Below are 20,105 nucleotides of genomic sequence, written 5' to 3'. Positions count from 1 at the left end.
GTGGGAGCAACAACAAGGAAAAAATCAAAACAGAGCATTTGATGTGATTGCAGCTGCCTGAGCAAAGAGTTTTTCCAGAGTTTAAAAAACCCTAATGGGAAACGCGAGCACGATCACACAGGTGCACATGCATCCTGGGAGGGCTTCTGTTTGTCATTCTGATGACAAGAATAAAAAAAGAGTGGGGACTCTGAGGCCAGTGTCAAATGACCCACAGAGTTTTGCAGGAGGAGGCATAGAAATGGACAAGAGTTGGTGTGACTTCTCCAGGTGAAGTGCATATATTCTTTCCAGAACATTCTGGGTCTGTAAGTCAGGCTTCTGTGGTCCAAACAGAAAGGGAAGCTTGAAATAGTAGTAAGAAATGACTAGGACAGTTAATCATTTCATTATTGTTAACATTAGTAAATGTTATGGCTTCATCACTGCAGGAGAAAAGAAACCCTTCAAGATATTTCTAAGACCTCACCTCTATTATAGCACTTGGGAGGCCGAGCCAGGAAGATCGTGGATTCAAGGCCAGCCTGGACTATGAGTTAAATTGGTCTCAAAAAAAAAAAAAAAAAAAAAACACCAACAGAAAAGGATAGCTCTGAGGAGCTAAAACAGAATTGATTAAAGATCTGATACCATAGCTCGGTGATTTTTTTTGAGTACCAGAAGTGCTTCACTAAGTGCCTCTCGAAACTGAGATCCAGACCTAGGTCTTTCCCAGGACCCTTTGCCAATATCAGTTCTGATACTCAGGGGTGGGATTAGAGAATTAAAACACTGTTTCTTTTTCCTTCATAAGGAGAATGAATCCTTTAAGGGAGTCCTAGAAACACATGGCAAGGCGACCGTTCGCGATGTGGTGGGAATACGAGGGCTTCTCTGCCTCCACTGGTGAAAGGATTAAGTCAGCCAAGCTGCAGGAACCGGGCTCTGTGCAGGAGGAGACAGAGAAGGCAGGGAGGAAGCTAGGGGCCTGTTCATCACTGCGCATGTGGTCTTAGTTCTGACGATTTCACATCTGCTACCTACGAGCCATCCCAACTGACAAGGCAGTCACACACCCCAGCAAGGACGAGCTCTGTCAGCCTGACACCCAAAACCTTTACTCCTGACAACTCGTTCTCTACAGACTTTTACTCCTGGGACGGTAGGGCTCTTGAAGAGCTATCACTGAGAGAAGGCCCGATTGTTTGAATACAGTTCTTCTTGAAGCTCTGTGTAACCTGAATGACCCCTTCTCCAAAGTCTCGTCCCAAACCTCCCCCATCCCCTTGAGCTGAGTGGTATGGGAATTGGGAGGGAGGATTTCACTTCTGCTCCCCACCTCGTCTCCAACCACCTAGCTTTGTCACCAAAGAGCCCAACTGTGTTCTGTTACTAAAAGAAGTTGCACAGGGGCTGGGGATTTAGCTCAGCGGCAAAGCGCCTGCCTGGCAAGTGCAAGGTCATGAGTTCAGTTCCCGGTACCGGAGAAAAACCAAAAACCAAAAAAAAAAAAGTTGCACAACCTTCTAATCCGTGAGTAATTTCCTTTCTAATTGCACTGGGCTCTTTTTAGGAACTGCTTGCCCTTTGGCAGAATGAGCTTGTGGACAACCCTTGCTCTCATCCCATCCTTACCTTTCTGCAGTCCTCCAAGCCTAGTGGCGTTCTGTTTCTAAACCCCATTTGGTTTTATTTCCACTTAGACCCTTGTCCTTTTCCCGTGATTCCATAGAGTCCAAATGTCTCTTGTTCCCAACCCCTCTCCTCTTAAACTGTGAGAGAGAAGAGTCAATTCACACAAGTGCATTAAGACTTAGAACCCTTGCACCAAGGCATTTTTATTACTATATCCTGAGAATGAGAAAGAGGGATTGGTTTCCTGACTTTTCTCATGTTATTAGTTTGCACTGTGCTTACTATTACTCCTTAGCCTAGAAAGCTTAGCCTAAGACACACAGAAGTCAGATGTCACAGATACAAAGATCGCCAGTGCAAGCTACCTGAAGAAAATGCCAGGTGCAAAAGCAGGGTGTTGAGATGTTGTCATTGTTAAAATTTTGTGGTGCTCTTAAATGTTTACTAAATACTCAGAAATAGAGCCTGATTTCTCTTTAGCAGGAAAGTTGCAAAATTACCATTCGAAATAATAATTAGAGTTGCAAATGGTTCACCTCTGTCAGAGAAAGAAAGCTTTTAAGTTCACTGGAATAAGGATATTATAGCCTCTTGTCTTGTTGTGAAGCAACAAATCATTGAATTTCTGTGATCTAAATCTTAAGGAAACTTTAAGTATTACACTTACAAAATGTCCCAAGTATGTTTAAAAACAAAAAAAAATCACAAGATTCTTCCAAAAATACTTCCAAAGCAAGAAGGATCAGTGTCTCCTTTTTGTTCTTAGGTAAAAATAGTTGCATGTAGTATCATAAAGGACAAAAAAAATATTTCAAACATTACCAGGGTTAGTACTATAGACACCAAGTCAGTGCAATTGTGTTTAGTACTACAAAAGTCAATACAATAACTCTACAGACTGGATGCCCACAGTACAGCAGGAACTGTCTACACACTGTCTTTGGTAAGGATCCCACACAGTAGATATTATTCTTCCCGCTTCATAGATACTAGAAGTTGAGGATCAGAAAGACTAACCTATTGGCATGGTTAATACAGAGAGGAACAGATCTGAGTCCAGAGTCCTCATACTTTAACCCTCTCCAAGCAAGGAAATGTCTCAGCACAAAAATCTCAGGGAAAAATATGGAATATAGATGCAAAATGTCCTCTTTTTCATGGTGTGGAATTAGAAATAATGGGAAATTAGTCCTAATAACTCTTCTTCACACATTTCTCAAATAAAATATAGTTTTCATCAATGTATGAACTTCATGAAAAAGTGCAGAAATCTATCACAGGTAATGGGTATGTTGGTGATTATGCATTATTTTCCTGTGTATAATCACTAACAGTTATATTCAGATGAATAAAGGGAAATTTTAGGTAAACTCCATAATCGTGAAAGAATTAGCCCAAAATATCAATTCATTCACCTGCGGAGAGAAATCACGTTCAAACATCTTAAGCGACAGCCTCTCTCACCTAGAGGAAAGCACAGCCCTCGCTGTTTGAATTAAACTTCACTTTTACACTCACTGGATTACCATCCTGTGAAAATCCAACTACTCCTCACCTAAAAAACAAACAAATCAAACTTGACAGCCTGCTTCTTCTAAAGCCCTAGTTGGTCCTTATGTTTTGATGCCTTGGTGGTTTGGGTAATGAGAGGTCAAACAATCACACATTGGTGACCTTTCGGAATTACAGGAAGTGAAAACAAACCCTCGTTAGTGCAGAGAGCACGTTAGCAAAGGGAGGGAAACAGCGGCGGGGGGAGCCTGGAAGGCTGGCTCTGGCTCTCCGCTCATCTGCCTTGTCTCTGCTTTCATTGCCTTGCTGTCTGATCTGCTGCCTGATTCTCAAAGATGGGAAAGCTCACACTTTATTTCACTGCCTGAGGATACCCCAGTGGCCAATTTATGGCAGGGTGTTATTAGAAAGACAAGTTATTTGAATTGGCGCAAGCTAGCGATTTTCACCGCAGTTATCAGTGACCTCAGCAGTAGAAGAGCTGGGAAATTTCCTCCTGTGATGTCCCGCAAAGAGCAGCATCTGGAAACAGCAGTCATTTGTTCTTCCCTTCATTTGACCAGTGGGGGAGAACACAAGGGTCAGAGGTGTGCCAGTAGGAGGATCCTCCCTTGTTTTTCTGGGCCTTGTCTCCTGGTTTCTTGGCAGCTTTTGAAGGCTTTTTGATCCTTTTTCTAGAATGTCTTGTTTTGTTAAACTGGGCCCACTTGATCCTTTCTTAAGAGAAAGTGTCATCACCTACAATTTCTTGAGTTCACCATCCACAGAAGAAAGACGGCCACCTGGCGATGCCCGTGACACAAGGTTTGCATCCTGCGTGGGAAGAGCACTTATGACCTCCGTTATGGTTTGGATCTCAAACGTCCCCGCAGCAGTTTATGGGTTCAGAGGTGAGATTTTTGGATGGTGATTAGACTGTGAGGGTTCTAATGTCACCAGTGATGGATTCATAATTTGGTGGCCTTACTGAAAATGAAAGGAACAGGAAGTGAGACTAGTTAGAGGCAGCGGGTCATGAGGCATGACTCTGGCTGTCTTTTACTTCCTAGTGGGCTCCAGTAAACACCTTCCTTCATCCACACCCTTCCTTGTGATGTTCCTGCCTCACCTTGGCCCAGAGAGGAGGGGCTGGGGTGAGCCTGAGCTGAACCTCAGTGTAGATGGCGACTTACAAAATCATGAGCTGAAAGGCACCTTTCCTCCTTGGAGCTGTTTATCTCAGGTCTTTTGTCACAGTGATGGAAAGCTGAGTAACACCAGCACTTACCAAAATAATGTAAGAAGTACAAAGGAATCAGAATCTCTAAAAGCAACCGAAAGAGCATGTTACAGTGATGCTTCTAGCAACTCCTTTTAATAGAGCTCTTGAGTCTTATGCTGGGAGGAAGAAAATACTAAAAACTGTCATTTAGATTAAAATCTCCACAAAGTCATTGGAGTCATTTGCTCCTATCATCAGAATCGAAAGGCATCGCAAGGAGTTTGTTTACCAAACCCATCGTAACAGAATCACAAAGGAAGAAAACATTTCTAAATCCAAAAAAATTTCATAGATTTTAAAAGATAAAACAAACCCACAAAATTCATTTTATTTGCCTAAGGAATGATGTTAGCATGCGCACTCACTCCCAGATGTGACTAATTTAGAACAGAAATGATTCTGAGTCCAGAGGAATGAAAATGGATTTACGTTGTAACCGGGCGTTGCTGTAGTGGACGCCTATGGGCCGCACCTCTCCGCTGCAGACACTGGTACCGAGGCTGTGATGGGGGCAGGTTCCTATGCAGCGTTTCCTGTGTGCAGCGACTCTCCCTGGCCCCTTTGCACCAATCACACAGATAAGACCCACAGCCAATGAGATGGGAGAAGGAGGCCAAAATTAAGGAGGACAAGGATGAACTCGATTCTGAGGATGAGTGAAGGGGTGGAAGATGCACCATCTGGAAAGGAGAAGCATATGTGGGATCCATACACAGGTCAGGAACTTACAGAAAATTAGCAGAAGCTAAGTTTGGATTTTAGGCATCCTAAGTAGTGGTGCTAGTGCAAAAGTGGCTAAATCCAAAGGCAGGAGGGGACTAAAGACCAGATGCTTGACATCATACTCTGGACAAATGCGGACATTCAGTTCTCTTGGTTTCTCCACGGTCAGTAAGTTACAAGTGATTGTTTTCTTTTAAAGGGAAAAAGAGAAAAAATACATTAATACGGAATTTCAAAACAAGATAATAGGATTAACAATGGTTAACATATTGCATATTGGTATCTTCAAATTAGTTGCTCAGATTATAAAACATAAAACAAGGTCATAAGTGCTCTTCCCATGCAGACAATATAAGCAGTTTTTTCAATGAACTAAAAGAAGTTAGTAGTATGATTGTCTTATCTATTTTATGTATGTATCTATTTTCTTTTCCCTTCCATCTTTTCTCCTTTCACCCATCCCTGTTGTTCTTTCTTTTTGAGCAGTTTCTTTCCCTTTCACAGTGTCTATTATAGATTTTGGATTTTATTTACTCTTTCAGTTTCTTGCACTAGTGAGACAATATGATGTTTACACATGTGAACCTGGTTTATTTCTTATGAGTATGATCTCAAGTTGCACCCATTTCCTTGTAAAAGCCTCAAGTTTGTCTTTCCTTATAGCTGAGTAGTACTCAGTTGTATAAAAAGACCACATCTATTTTATCTGTTCCTTAGTTGATGGGCATCTGGGTTGTTTCCAAGATCTAGCTATTACAAATTGTGCTGCTATAAACATGGGTAAACATATATTGCTGTGGTATGATGTTTTTAATTCTTCTGGGAAGATATCCAGCAGGAGAATAGTTGAGTTGAATGGGACCTCTAATCCTAGTTTTCTGAGGAATCTCCAGACTGGTTTCCACAGTGGTTGCACCAGTCTGCACTCCCACCAACAGTGCAGAAGGGTTCCTTTTCCCCACAGCCCCTCCAGCATTTGTAGGAATGCTTGTCATTAGAAAACCAACAACTTTAACTTGCACCTCATTCTCCACCCCCAGGACACACCTCCTCTGGGAGAGAGGCCAAGGGGAAAGTTTTGTTTTATTTAGTCAGACAGCACATTATTGAGCATCTTCCAGGAGGCAGGTTCTGGGTTCCAGAAGCTGCCTGTGGGTTCCCAGCTCTTCTGAGCAGCAGGCCAAGCCAGGAGTGTTGGGAGAGGAGCACTCAGGTGGCAGGGAAGCACACACTAGGCTCCACTTCAGCTTGGGCCAGGACACTTCCATAGAGCCACTGATGCATTTTTACCTGAGTCTGCACAAGCCAGCTGTGTCCCAGCCAGTCCACAATGCAAAGAGCCTCTGCATGCACAGTGTGGCTGAACTGTCCATGGTGACTCTGGAGTAAGAGGGGGAACCTGTAAGACACACGGAAGCAGATCGAGTGTTTCTAAGGAACCATTCACTTTTGTGTAAGATAGACCAACCCTGGAGAATAAGGTAGCTTAACATTTTGGTGGGTTTTGTTCTCACTTGCTTTGCTGATGAATAAGTATATTCTTGGTATTAAAAATACTGAATACATGCTTACATTAAGCAAGTGTGCAAATGAGAATTTCTGAAAGAGGCAATGGGAGTGGATTGGTCAAAGCAAATACCCTATGCATACTAGGGTGACTTTTTTGCTTTCAGACTAAGCTTAGTGTGTTATAAATGACTCAAAGAAAGGTTTTAAAAGATGTTTGTCTGGGTCACTAAATGTTAATACCCACAGCACACAAGAAAATGTCTTGCCTCAATTTTAAGCAATTATGCTGCATTTACCTCATGTGTCTGCTATCTCATTAAGCCTGCATGAAATGCATAATTACCATGCAGGTGAGCTGGCTTTACCAGCATGTGCACGAAAGTTTCACATCAACTCCCCTGCGAGGTGCCCCAGGGCAGAGCCAGAACATGCTCATCTTGCACAGCCCAGTCCTAGCCCGGTGCTGCAACAGGGCCTGCATTCCACAGAGAATCTCCAAATCAGTCATGGGGGATGTCCTAATCACGTCGATGTAAGCTTCCTCTAGGAAGGGAGAGTGACAGCCAGATGCCATATTTCCTGGCCAATGCTTTCAGTTAGATCCTAGCATCCCTCCCTGGGTTCACTTTCTTCCTAATCGCAAATGCTAACATCATCATCCTCTGAGAGAGAATTCCTATTATGCTGATTGTTGAGCTCTTGGCCTCATGTCCAGTATAAGATCTGGACTTCTTTAAAAACCACAGAGAATCCTTGCTTTCCACAGTTAGAAATACCTTACAATAGCCGTGCCACTAGGTGAGCAAACGTACCATCCTGACACCAAGGAAGGCAGAAGGGAAGATGTACAGAGGGTGTCCTGGTTTGCAGGTCTTCTAGCAGCAGAAAGCTGTGAGAACGGAGTGCATGCTAGTTGGTGCCCAGCAATTGTTAGTGGACCTAACTGGAGGACAAAGGTCATGGTGGCAGGAGGAATGCAGCAGAGAAAGAAGAGCCAGACAGAGAAAGGAAGCACAAGGCTGCAGGCTTGAGCATCACAGGCAAGAGGCTACCTCCTGTCAGACTGTGCTGCCTGCATCGCTCCTCACAGAAAGGACTTCCTAGCAAAATGCACTGACATGAAGTAACAGCAAAGTGATACTGTGTGATATCTATGCCATGGCTCTCGGCAGACCAGCATAACAACATGAGCTTTTGGTCTATTCCTATCACACAGACCTTATAAATGTAAACACCCTCTATTGTTCATGGAGACTTTCAAAATACAGGCATACATCACTTAATGACAGGGACATTGACTGAAAAATGCATTGAGTAGTTTTCATCATTGTGTAGACATAATAGAATGTGCAAACTAAAATAACTTCGCCGGATGATATTATCTCATGGGAGCACCATGGTATATGAGTCTGTTGTTGATCAGAAACAGCACATGACCGTATTATATCTCCTGCTGTGCTGTCTCTTCCTGACAGATAGAAGGCAGAAGCCAGCTTAGATAATGAGGGACAGATTTCCCCTGCTACCGACATATGAGGAGGTCCCTGCCATCTGTCTTCTCCACTGCCTGCTTCACATTACTTGTACATTCTCTTAGTCACTTTCCCACAGCTGGTGCAAAATATCTAACACCTGCAACATGAAGGAGAGAGGTTTATTTGTCTTACACTTTCTGTGGGTTCAGTCCATGGTTAGCTATCTCCACAGCAGCATATCATGGTGGAGAAAAGCTGTTCCTTACAGGGCAGTGAGGAAGCTAAGAGAGTTCAGCTGTACTGCACTCACCATGGCATAAATCCATTGATGAGTATAATGACCCTGTCATTCGGTTCCCTTCTAAACATAGGAGGCTTTGGGGGGATATTTTAGATTTAAACAAGGACATTCTATCCCTTTCTCCCACAAGATTCACATTCATCACATTCTGAAAAATGCATTTAGTCCATTTTTTAAAGTCACCAAAGTCTTAATTGTTCCAGTTTTGCTGAAAAGTCCAACCCCACAGCCTTCTTTGAGACTCACTCTTAGCTGTGAGCTCCTATGAAAATCAAAAACAAAGTTAAGTATTTCAAATAGCACAGGATGAATATTCCCATTGCAAAAGGGAGAAAGAGGGGGATAGAAAGAACTGGTTCAAGCAAAATCGAAACCTAGCGAGGCAAAATTAAATCTTGCAGCTCCATGCCCAGCACCCAGGGCAAGTTGTGATGAGGTGTGAATTCCAAAGGGCTTGAGCAGACGTGCCCCTATGACATTGCCAGTTGCAGCCCTCATGGCTTCTCTCTTGGAGCGGCTCTGTCCACTACATATGACGTTCCTCAGCAGATGTTCCATGTTCTTTCTATGTCCAACTTTCCTGGGGTCTCCATTGCACTTCTGGCTTCACATCCACTGTTTCACTCACCACCATTTCAGGGGCACATTGCCTGGCTTCCCAGGCCTTCTTCTGAAATCTGGGTGTAGATCTCCATGTCTCCACAACTCTTACATTCAGCATGCCTATAACACCAGTACTGAGTGAGTGATGCCATCAGCTCCAGGATTAGCCCCTTAAATCAAGACCCCTTAAATCACGGTGGCAGAGGTTTCTGAGTGCCTTGGATGGCTAGGCATGGTAAAATAATTCCCAGGGAACCAGGGGACAGAGACTCTTTTCTCAGATGAAAGACTTACAATTTTGCATCCTTGAGCCTATTATAGGTTGGGGTCTTGCTGATATCTGAGGTGTTTTCAAGGCAATTTCTTCTTGTGTCTGTACAAAGTACTTGGCTTCCTTTTAATGCTAATTTTATCAGCAACAATGCTTTCCTCTGCCACAACTTTGCAGACCTTACTTTCTGGTGAAACTGCCATTTTTCAAATGACTCACCTCTATCATTTGCTCTTGACTGTCACTGTAGATCTGCCTAAAAGCAGACAGAAGTACCCATGTCATAGCCTGAATGTTAATGTTCCTTAAAATTTCTTCTGCAACATTAATTAGTCCTCCACCATTAATCTCAATCTCTTGCAGTTTTAGAACATGGACAAAATATGGACATATTTTCTTCCAGAATGTAAAGTACATGGCCTCTAGTCACACTGGCAATGGAGTCCTTATTCCCCAGTGAAGCCTCGTGAGCCTGGCTTTTACTGTCTGCATTCTTGTCAGCATTCTGGTCTTTGGGCTCTGACTAGTATCTTGTATCAAGCAGTGCTTACAGTATTTTAGTGCTTCTCCAGCCCACAGCTGCAAACATTTCCAAAATCCTTCTGCAGATCAGTCAAAGTCCTCTGAACTACATCTTTGACTAAAGTCATAACATCAACTACCCTCCTAGTACCAATTTTCTATCTTTGTCACTTTCTCAGTGCTGAACAAAATACCCAACACATGGCATTTTAAGGAGGAAATGCTCATTTTGGCATACAATTACAGTGGGTTCAGTCCATGGTTGGTTGGCTCTGTGGCAGAAACAGCATGACAGGACATCATGATGGAGGAAAGCTGTTTACTTCAGGGCAGTCAAGAAGCAGGGAAAGAGGGAAGGATCTGGGGACAAGAGTGCACCATTCCAGGTCCTGCCTCCAGTGACCTACTTCCAATAAGGCCTCACCTCTAACAGCTTATTCAGCTACTGACTTCATCAATGGCTGAATCTGCTTATGTTTATAGTGCCCCCATTACCCAGGCACCTTCTAAACACATGAGACCTTGGGGAGACATTTTAGCTATAAACCTAAACTCATATTTTGTCTGTCTTCATTCCCACACCATCCATACCTAAATACAATACGGCAAATGACCACCCCTAAACACTCATTGGTTGAATTCACATAGGAGCACAATGCTCTGGAAATGAGTTGGAACTATGCAGGTAAATCATGCTGTGGTGATGGCAATCCTATCCCAGCTGCCATGCACTGAATTTTTCTCTACCATGAACACCCCCATGGAAGGTTACTTATAGCTTCCATTGATTTACAATAACAGCAGAGAGAAGAGGGTAAATTCACTATTAAACTGTGAGTTTTCCCCCAACAACATAGCAGTTTAAGACAACTGACACTCATCATCTCTTTGTTTCTGTGGGTCAGAAATCCAGGAGTGCCTTGATTGGGTGGCTCTGGCTCAGGGTCTCTCACAAGGCTGTGTTCAAGATAACCACCAAGGCTAAGGTCACATTAAGGCTAGAGGTAGGGGAAGCCCTGATGGCTTGAGCACAGAGTGTGAGGCAAGGGGGTAGGAGGTGTAGATGAAGGCTCAAAAGATAGGTCCTCCCCTAGGCAAGGAATTCCTGACAGAGCATGGTGAAACAAATCCCAGGTAAAGAAGTTCCTAGGAGTCTCTTAATGAGCATGGATTCTTTTCTCAAATGAAAGTCTATACTTTTGTATACCTGAGCCTAAATGGGTGGAATCTTGCTGATTTCTGAGGAGATCATGATGCACCTCAAATAACACAAGCTGGTGTTCACCATGTGAGCAGTAAGTGACCCTTCTGTAAATGCAGTCATCCTTGGTCTGTTTGATGTTGCTATAACAGAATACTGAATCTGGCTAATTTATAAAGGAGAGAAGCTAATTTTGGTTTAAGGCTCTAGAGGTTACAAACTCAAAGCTCAGATAAATACAGCTGTTGATGGGCTTGTGTTGTTTCAATTCACAGTAGAAAGTGGAAAGACAAGCATGTGCCTGAGAAAGAAAGAAACAAAGGCCAAACTCCCACAGCAGCTCATCTTTTACCATGAGAAAGGCATTAATACATTCATGAGAGCTCAGCCTTCATAGTCCCAAACACCTCCAGCTAGGACCTGCCTCCAAACACTGCCGTAGTAGGGGGAAGAGTCTCAATATGAGTTTTGGTGGGAACAACCCGTAGTGCACCACAACACTGTATCTGGAGAAATAAGTTTCTCGTATTTCTGAAATAAAATTTATGGAAGACCATTGAGTTGGACTGAGCTCCTGTACTAGGCCTCAAAAGACCAAATCAAAATCAAGTCATGCATGCTAGAATTTCATATCAGCATACCAAAACTAAGTTCTTTGTCTAACCTAACAAAAAGTCAAGAAAGAGATGACACCCACAGCCCCAAACAGACCACATTTAGCTAGGATGATAGAAAGGGAAGTTTCCTTGATTTTAACCTTTATAAGGAAAGTAAACTGAAGAAATGATATTAGTCAGATTTCCCTTCACTGAGACAGCGTACTCAGCACCTACCCACAATTTAAAGATGGAGAAGCTTAATTTGGCTTACAGGTTTGGAGCATTCAGTCTGTAGTCAATTGCAGGGCAAAAAATCATGGCAACCAAGAATCAGAGTAGGGGAACAGCACCAGAGAAGAACGGATGAGGAACCAAGGCCATGCCTCCATGACCCACTCATACACAGCCAGAGTGTGCTTCACCAATCTCCTGGGGGAATGTCAAAGCAAATCAAGTTGATACTACGTTCTGATCACTACATTCCCCCTCTTGTCACCTTTCTATGCAAACCCATCTCCTAAAACCATACTTCATCTCCAAATAAAGACAATATCAAATTTATAACTCTGCTAACATAGTAAAACCTGCCTACACCTAGAAAGACAGCCTTTCCAGACCTTCAGCAGTTCCTGCATTTTTCAAAAGTCCAAGTCTCTTCTGAGACTGAATGCAAACTCTCAGCCATGAACTTCTGTAAAAATCAAAATCAAGTTATGTAGTCCCAAGTTACAATGCCATGGGGTAAACATTCCCATTCCACAAGGACAGAACAGGGGGGTAGAAAAGAATCAGACCAAAGGCAGAAACCCAGCAAGAAAAAATTAACTCCTGTAACTCCATATCCAGTAACTGGGGCATGTAGTGTTAAAATGTGGGTTCCAAACTAGCCTCCATCCCTATAGCCTTGCTGGTTGCAGCCTACATGGTCTTACACTTAGGATAGCTCCACTGACAGCAAACAGCTTTCCTCAGTAGAAAATCCACATTCCTGGCATCTCCAAATTCCTGGGGTCTCCACCATCTCAACCTTTGGCTCCAAATTCCTGGGGTCTCCACCATCTCAACCTTTGGCTTCATTCCAATAGCTTAATGTACTGCTTTTTCAGGAATTCCATGCCTAGACTCCCAGTCCTTCCTTTCAAATATGGGCAGAAAATGCCCTGACCCCATAACACCTGCATTGCCCTTTCTGGTAAAACCAACATCACATAGATGATGGCAAGGTTTTCTGTCAACAGGAACGTTAGACAGGACTCCTTGGACCATAGTCATAGTACCACCTGAGAGCTGCGATGGCTAAGCATGGTGAAATGAATCCCAGGTAAAGAAGTTCCCAGGAGTCTCCTTTTGAGCAGGGATTCTTTTCTCAAATGAAAGATTATACTTGTGTATCCTTCAGCCTAAATGGGTGGAATCTTGTTGATTTCTGAGGTATCATCAAGGCATCCTTCTTACACAAAATACTTGGTTTCCTTTTAATGGCATTGATCTCTTCAGCAGCCTCACTTCTTTTGGCCCCATCTTCAAGAATTTGTACTACCAATTCTTGCAATAAGAGTTGTCTAAAAGCAGTCACCTATATCTATGCCACAGTTGGAACATTTGGCTGTCTTGAAATTTCCTCCACCATCTCAACTAACCCTTCACTCAGAAATCCAGACCTTCAGAAGTTCCTGCATTTTTCAAAAGTCCAAGTCTCTTAATCTCAGCCTCCTGCAAAAATCTCCTGAAGTGGGCAAAATATAGATCTATTTCACAAAATATAACACACAGGACCTCTAGCACAATTGCTGAAGGAATCCTCATTCCTGCATGCAATGTCTCAGTTTGGCCTTTACTATCTGCCTTCTTATCAGCATTCTGGTCTTCTAAGTTCCAACCAGAATTGCTCATCAAGCTCTGTTTACAACGTTCTGGGTCTTCTCCATCCTATATCTCTCCTAATCTCTCAAACTCCTCCCAAAACTCAATTGAAATGCTTCTAAACCACATGATCAGGTACAGTTATAGCAACAGCCCCACTCTTGGTATCAATTTTCTATTATTAGTCAGATTTCCCAACATGAGGCATGATGCCCAGCACCCACAACTTGAAGGAAGAGATATTCAATTTTGCTCATAGTTTTGGGCGATTCAGTCCATGGCCATCAGGCCCCAAGGCAGAAACATCATAGTGGAAGGGTACGATGGAGTAAAGTCACTTAGTTCATGGCAGCCAGAAGCAGAGCAGAAAAATAGCACCAGAACAGAAGGGCATGGGACCCCAAGGCCAGGCCTGTACGACTCTCCCAGACATCCTTAGAAGTGTGGTTCACCAACCCCCAAGTGGATGCCAAAGCAAATGATGTTCACACTTCAGTCTGCCACCTTGAGATTAACAAATCTGTTTTTTCTATTTTGCCATGTCCTTCTTCCTGCTTAGCTACCTAATAAAAACCAACAGTCTTACCATACAAGACAGAGCACTTCCCTAAATCTTGAGGTAGAATGCTGCCCAATTCATGGATTACTAGTAAAAAGCCAATTAGATCTTGACTCAAATTTGATTAGTTGAAATTTTGTTCTGACATGTTGTAAGAATGGAGTGACATATGGATTTGATATGGAGGACGTTGAAAACGGGACCATTTGGATCCTCTAGTGACAGCCTAGGTGAAGAACTCTGTGCATCCAAAGTGGGACGGAGGGAGACACAAATGAGCAGGACTCAGAAAATGTAAGATTTGGTGAGAGTAAGAGAGGGAACAAAGGTAAAGAAAGCCTTTATTGTTGGGCACTGGAGGGGAGCTAAAGAGACACAAGAACCCTCTGAGGAACGGGCAGAGAGGCAAAGGATATATTGGGCTCAGCTGAGGGCGGGGCTTGGGGGCGATCTTAGTGTCCATGCTTAGGGATCACGCTAAAGGGAACAGGAAGTCAGCAGGAGGGAGTTAGTTTTTGAGCGATGCTGTGATTTTGGGTCCCACTCCATGTGGTTGGATGTGACAGGTGAAAAAAGCAGATAACTACCTAAGTATGCATGAGTTCATAGCATCATGGAGTCCTTGCAGTATATCCAAATGCCTGGTTAGTGACAGTGTACCTGGGGATGAGGCTGGTGCTGCTCTCCAGAGAAAATGACTGCAGACATGTCTCCTGCTCCCTAAAATCCCACCCCCATGAAATCTTGTACAGGAGAAGAGGTGCCTTAATGATCACTCAAAATATTTCTTCAGAATGTCCTCCAAACGGTACAATTTGTCATGGAGCAAACAATTTAAAATTAGTAAAGTTAATGTTTAATTTGGACCTGGCTGGGAAACATGGAATTTTCCATGGTCATCAGCTGTCACCAGGTGAATGGACAGAATAGTCCTGTGTTGGAGAAGACAGAAATGCTGTGCTCAGGGAGGGGCAGGAAAGGCAATGGCTTCACTTGCCGATGCTGTGACCCAAGACCCTGACTAGACAAACGTTTGATGGGTATCATCCCCAGTGCTGTTTTCCCAGACTCCTGTTTGTTCATATAAGAGTGTTTGGGGTAGGCAAAGCACATGCTTTTATGTGTACCCATGACTGCAAGGCCTTGAGTAGGGCCAGGTGAGGCAGATACAAGCCAGGAACCACCAAGCCCCCCAGCATGCAACAACAAGACAGGAAGAATCTACTTATAAACTGAGTCCTTCTTTGGTCCTAAGGAGAAACCACCTTTGCTAATCAGAAAGAAAGATTTTGCAGGATCTTATCTGAGATCATGTAGCCCAAGGGAGTAGGTCCTTGTGAAGCACAGTTTAGCTCCCGTTGATCTATTTGTGGGTTATGTTTCTGGAGATGGAGAACACGCTCTGCAGACCAAATGCATTCCTGCAGTCTACTACCAAGCACCATTCTCACAACCAAATTCTGGTGCAGGGTTCAAGCCACCATGGCCTAGCCTCCCCCAGCAGCCGAGGTGGAAAGTAGGCCTTCATTCAGAGGACCAGCTCATGGCCTGCGACCTGGATGATTTAGCAAGTGACGAGCCAGGGCTGAACAGAGGGAGCTGGCTTTCCTAGGAAGGCATAAAACTAATGTCCTGGCCTCCTGTGGTTACAAAAGTTCCCTAACAGCACAAGTCGGCCCAGGAAACATCTCAGGTGACTTGAACTGGACGTGAGTTTGCCACTGTCTTCCAGGCCTCCGCTGTTTTGGAATGTTGCTATGCATTATTAAACAGCTGCCTCCTCTCAGCCAAGAGGTGGTTGCATTTCAATGGCGGGTGAAGTAATTCCTGTTTATATGTGCATTTGCAAAGCGTTTGGAACTCTTTGGCATGAAAAGCATCTCATAATACATCATTAATTATTTCTAACAATAGTTGGGGACCGATGAGGGCTCTCTCACATACACATATACTTTGAAAGGTGATAGTCAGCCAGGAACGACTTCTGATGGGCTCTGCTTTCATGCACTTGATTTGTGCACAGCTGAGAATGTCACTGTGATGGTAAATGAATCCTGAGGTCATGTTGTGGAATGCGTATCTGATGAGACACGACTCCCCTTCCAAAAGTGTGAAGCCGAGCAACCATCTATGTATAGAGCTGCCCGGAACACTGAGAACCAGCGTGCTGGAGAAGAATTTGTATTTTATTCAGGCATGTAGCTATTGTGGTCATCACGGGCTGGTAAGCCCAAGGGATTGTGAAAATTGAGTTATTTCCTTCAGAACACTGGCCAAAAAATTATTGCTTAAACCTGGCACTCTCATACAAATCAAAAGCTATGTGTTGCCTAATCACATATTTTGATAGCTCATTTCTTCAGAGGGGATGAAATGATTTCACAGGCAGCAGTCCCAGGTATTATTAAAATTGTTTTACAAATGGGGGAAACTAAAGCAAAGGAAAATTGAGTCATTTGCTCAGTATCTCGGCTGTGTCTCGGCAAACTTAAGAAATCTTTTCGCTTTGCTTTTCACCCAGTTGTCCCCTTAAAGGGTCACACACTCAGGCAAAACAGTCCCTTAGCTTCACTTTGAGCATTTCAAGTTTAAATCAGTTCAAGAGTTCATTGCGAAGTAATAAAGAAACAAAAACATATACACACTAGCAAAAAAAAAAGACTAAGCCTTGGATAAAATGCAACTGAAATTTTCTCCTAGAAATAAATAGAAAACACCATTACAAAAAGAGACATATCTTTTGGCTTTTTGTTGAAATTAAAATTTTTATTTCACTGTGTCACCAAAAGACACATTACCAGTAATGTCCCTCAAAAAGCTAAAATACTGGGGGCTGGGGATTTAGCTCAATGGCACAGCTCCTGCCTGGCAAGTGCAAGGTCGTGAGTTTGATTCCCGGTACCAGAAAACAAACAAACAAACAAAATCTAAAATACTTCCCCTAGCTTTGAACACACTTGCCCCATCATTCTTGGTAATAGAGACCTTTCTTTTGGGGAGTAAATCACTTAACCTCTTCATGGCTACTAACTTACAAATGTCCTAATTCTGATTTTCATGAATTTCTAATCAGTGATCATTTTGTTCAAAGCATCAAAGTGCCCTATCACTTGGATAGGGTTAAGAAAGGTAGTTTGAAAGTTCTTCAAAAAACGGAAGATTGCCACATCGTGGGGCATTGCGTTTGCAACCCCTTTACAAACACAAGGAAAGGCATTTAAAAAAATGCATCAGCCAAAACCACTTCCCCCGCCCCGCGCAATTAACAAACAGTTAGCTTTGCATACATCTGCTGGGCTCCTTATCACGTCTCTGTATCGCTAACTCTTGCCCACAACGCTGAAAGCTGCAATTCGAGAATTCTCAAACTGAACATTGGGTTCCGGCCAACATACAAACTGTGTGTTTGCTTAGCAAACAACCCAGGGTGAATAATGTGTTGTCATTCTCTGACCTTACAAGGAGGTTGCATATAAAGTAACCACCTTAGTCCCAGTTCAGAATGGCAGCACTGAAGCAATTTATCCCTTGGCCAAGAGTCTTTCTCTCCTTGTCCAAGAGCGAGCAGTCCATTGCCTTGCACAGAGTGGGCGGGTGGATGCTTGGGACGCGTTTATCATTTCATTCCCTAAACAAGGCGGGCAGCAAAGGCGGAGGAGGATGGGGGGCCTGGAACATAGAAACCCAGGTTCTCTGCCGGCCCCCCCGGCTCAGAAGAGCTCTGTGACCCTGGGCTCGCCCTTTTCAACCTTACATTGTTAATAGAAGAACAGATGACTTTGAAGGTCTTCTCTGGAAATCCTAGGATTCAAAGAAATGGAATCAAAGCCCCTTTGTTCCTTTGGGACAGGTCTGCATCCGTCCGCCTTGACGTGCTGCTGCCAGGCAGCACCCTCCCTCTCCTGGGGTCACCTCTCCCACGCTCAGAGCACTCTGCCTCCCCAGCCCTCACCACCTGCTGGCAGTGGCCCTGAGCATGGTGTCATAGTGGGGGCCCCTCCTCCAGCTCCTGGCTCATAGCCTCAGATGCTCTGCGAGCTGCTCTTAAGTCCTCTCAGTCCACGAGGCAGCAGGTCCCGCTTTTCCAAAGCCATCCTGATAACGCCAACCCCTAGACCAGGTGTCATTGAACGCACAGCTGCTCTGAAGCGGGGAGCCATTGTGCACACACCAAGCACAGACCGAGGTGGAAAGATACTGACTTGCTAAGGTCTCCGGCACCGATAAGTGAAGGGCTGGAGCGTGAACTCAGGAGCTCCCTGGAAGATGAGCCCATGCTGCCTTCTGCCTCTCTGCTGGACCTTCTGCACGTCTCCAAGCCCAAGCCCCTCTGCCTGCAGCCTAGAGGGCGACTCAGAGCCAGTACCACTTGGCCGCCTCTTCTGAATCCCCGCCACCTGCTCCTGCACCCACCCACACCCTGGGCTCACCCAGAGGGAAGTCGTGCCTCTAGCAGTATCCTAGGCACACTAGATGTGAAGTGGCTATTTGTGGAATGAATAAAGGTATGAGTGAGGCTTTTGCTTCATTCAGTTGTGAGGGTGCTGTCAGGAGCGTGTGGAAGGCACCCCGAAGATGTTGTAAACTTGCCTGAGAGCATGCAGCAGACTCATGGGTGCTTGTCTGTGCGTCTCTGTGTGTGTGTGTGTGACTTTTCTGGAAATATTCACATTCGAATTAAGTGGAAACACGGTTCCACCCTGACAGAATCATAACTAGAATATTTAGACTGGATACTTGTTAGGATGTGACATACAAAAGAGATCAACGGCTTCTGGGAAGCACTGATTCATGGAATTCGTGCAGGTGTTATCACCTGTTTCCAGGAAACACTAATAAAAGTTCAGTGTTGACGGATTTTAGCCAATGGGACTAAAGCTGTGCTTGGAGTATTCATATTTACCTGCCAAGGCTCACACACACACACACACACACACACACACACACACACCTGTGCTCTTGTGACTGTGTGTGCATGTGTAATTCTATCCTTGTTCGGGTTGTGCGACACCATCCATGTTCTCTGTTCTTTTTCAGATAGCATTTTATTCCTTCCTAGAGCCCACCATATCCCTCCCACATCTCTTTTCCTCAAATTCTCGCTCTACCCAATGGGATTGTGTGGAAGTGCCTGTCATGACACAATTCCAGTCTGGCTTTATCTGTAACTCCTTCTATCCATGTTCTCATACACACCCCTTTAAGTGCAGTATGGCCCAGCCACACTCAAAGGCAGAGGCAACTTCAACCGTTATCATCATGATGGATCCATTCCACCACATCTTCACTAAACAGAGTCAGCTCTTCAAAAGACAAACAGACAAACAAACAACAACCACAACAACAAGCAATACTGGAAATATGTAACTTACCTGGGTGGAGAGCATATAAAAGGAGATTAACCAGGAGTGTGTTACTGACAGAGCAGTGTAATGGGTGTGCAGCAGCCCTTTGTTGACAAGTGAGAACAGAAAACTGAAATATTCAGCAATGGTTAATAAAAAGACTGGTTTAGAAAGCAGAAGACACCGTTATCATCTAAATATCTCCGCAGCTATTCGAAATATTGCTGTTTTGGTAAATGTCTGATGTGGGTGCTAGCACAGGGCTGTCTCTGGGGTGGATCTCCTTCTGTTTTGCCGGAAAAGGGTGTCACGCATGTTGTAAGCAAATGCAGGAGTTGACAATGACTGTCCTCCAAGCCAAGCAGCCAGGAGACAGATGGCAGACCAGGAAGTCGCCACGGCTACTGCCAAGAGCCCTGTCGGTGGTGTAGCTGCAACACAGCTAACAAGAGAAAGCTAGCTGTCATCACCCTGCCAGCCTGACTTTGGTGGCCTCTTCTGGAAAGGATGCATGTGGCTAGGGCTAGGCCACTCCCCACAGACTCCAGGTACAGGCACTGATTTGTACGTAAGACCTACTTAGAAAAATGATTCCTATCCTTTGCTAACTCTCCTTTCCAACGAACAAGCCATGTTGGTAAAGTAAGTCTGCAATGTACCCAGAATATTCTGGTAGCATATCTGACAGCACCTCCTTTTAATAGTAAATTATTAACCAGGAGGCTTACAGAAGTAGAAGGCAATTTG

At 44.0% G+C, this 20,105-nt stretch overlaps 1 long non-coding RNA gene across 1 annotated transcript; it reads right to left on the bottom strand.

Moving 5' to 3' along the window:
* Positions 1 to 4,847: 4,847 nt before the first annotated feature.
* LOC106146834 lies at positions 4,848 to 19,602 on the bottom strand. Its single transcript, XR_001231435.1, has 3 exons — positions 19,386 to 19,602; positions 6,401 to 6,509; positions 4,848 to 5,300 (listed from the first exon to the last, which is right to left on the bottom strand). It is a non-coding gene; the product is annotated as an uncharacterized LOC106146834 (long non-coding RNA).
* Between the last annotated feature and the right edge of the window lie 503 nt (positions 19,603 to 20,105).

Source organism: Chinchilla lanigera, unplaced genomic scaffold, assembly GCF_000276665.1.
Source record: "Chinchilla lanigera isolate Chin_1 unplaced genomic scaffold, ChiLan1.0 scaffold00096, whole genome shotgun sequence".
Taxonomy (NCBI): Eukaryota; Metazoa; Chordata; class Mammalia; order Rodentia; family Chinchillidae; genus Chinchilla; species Chinchilla lanigera.
The sequence above is the reverse complement of the archived record's forward strand: the minus strand, read 5'-3'. Positions and strand labels throughout refer to the sequence as shown.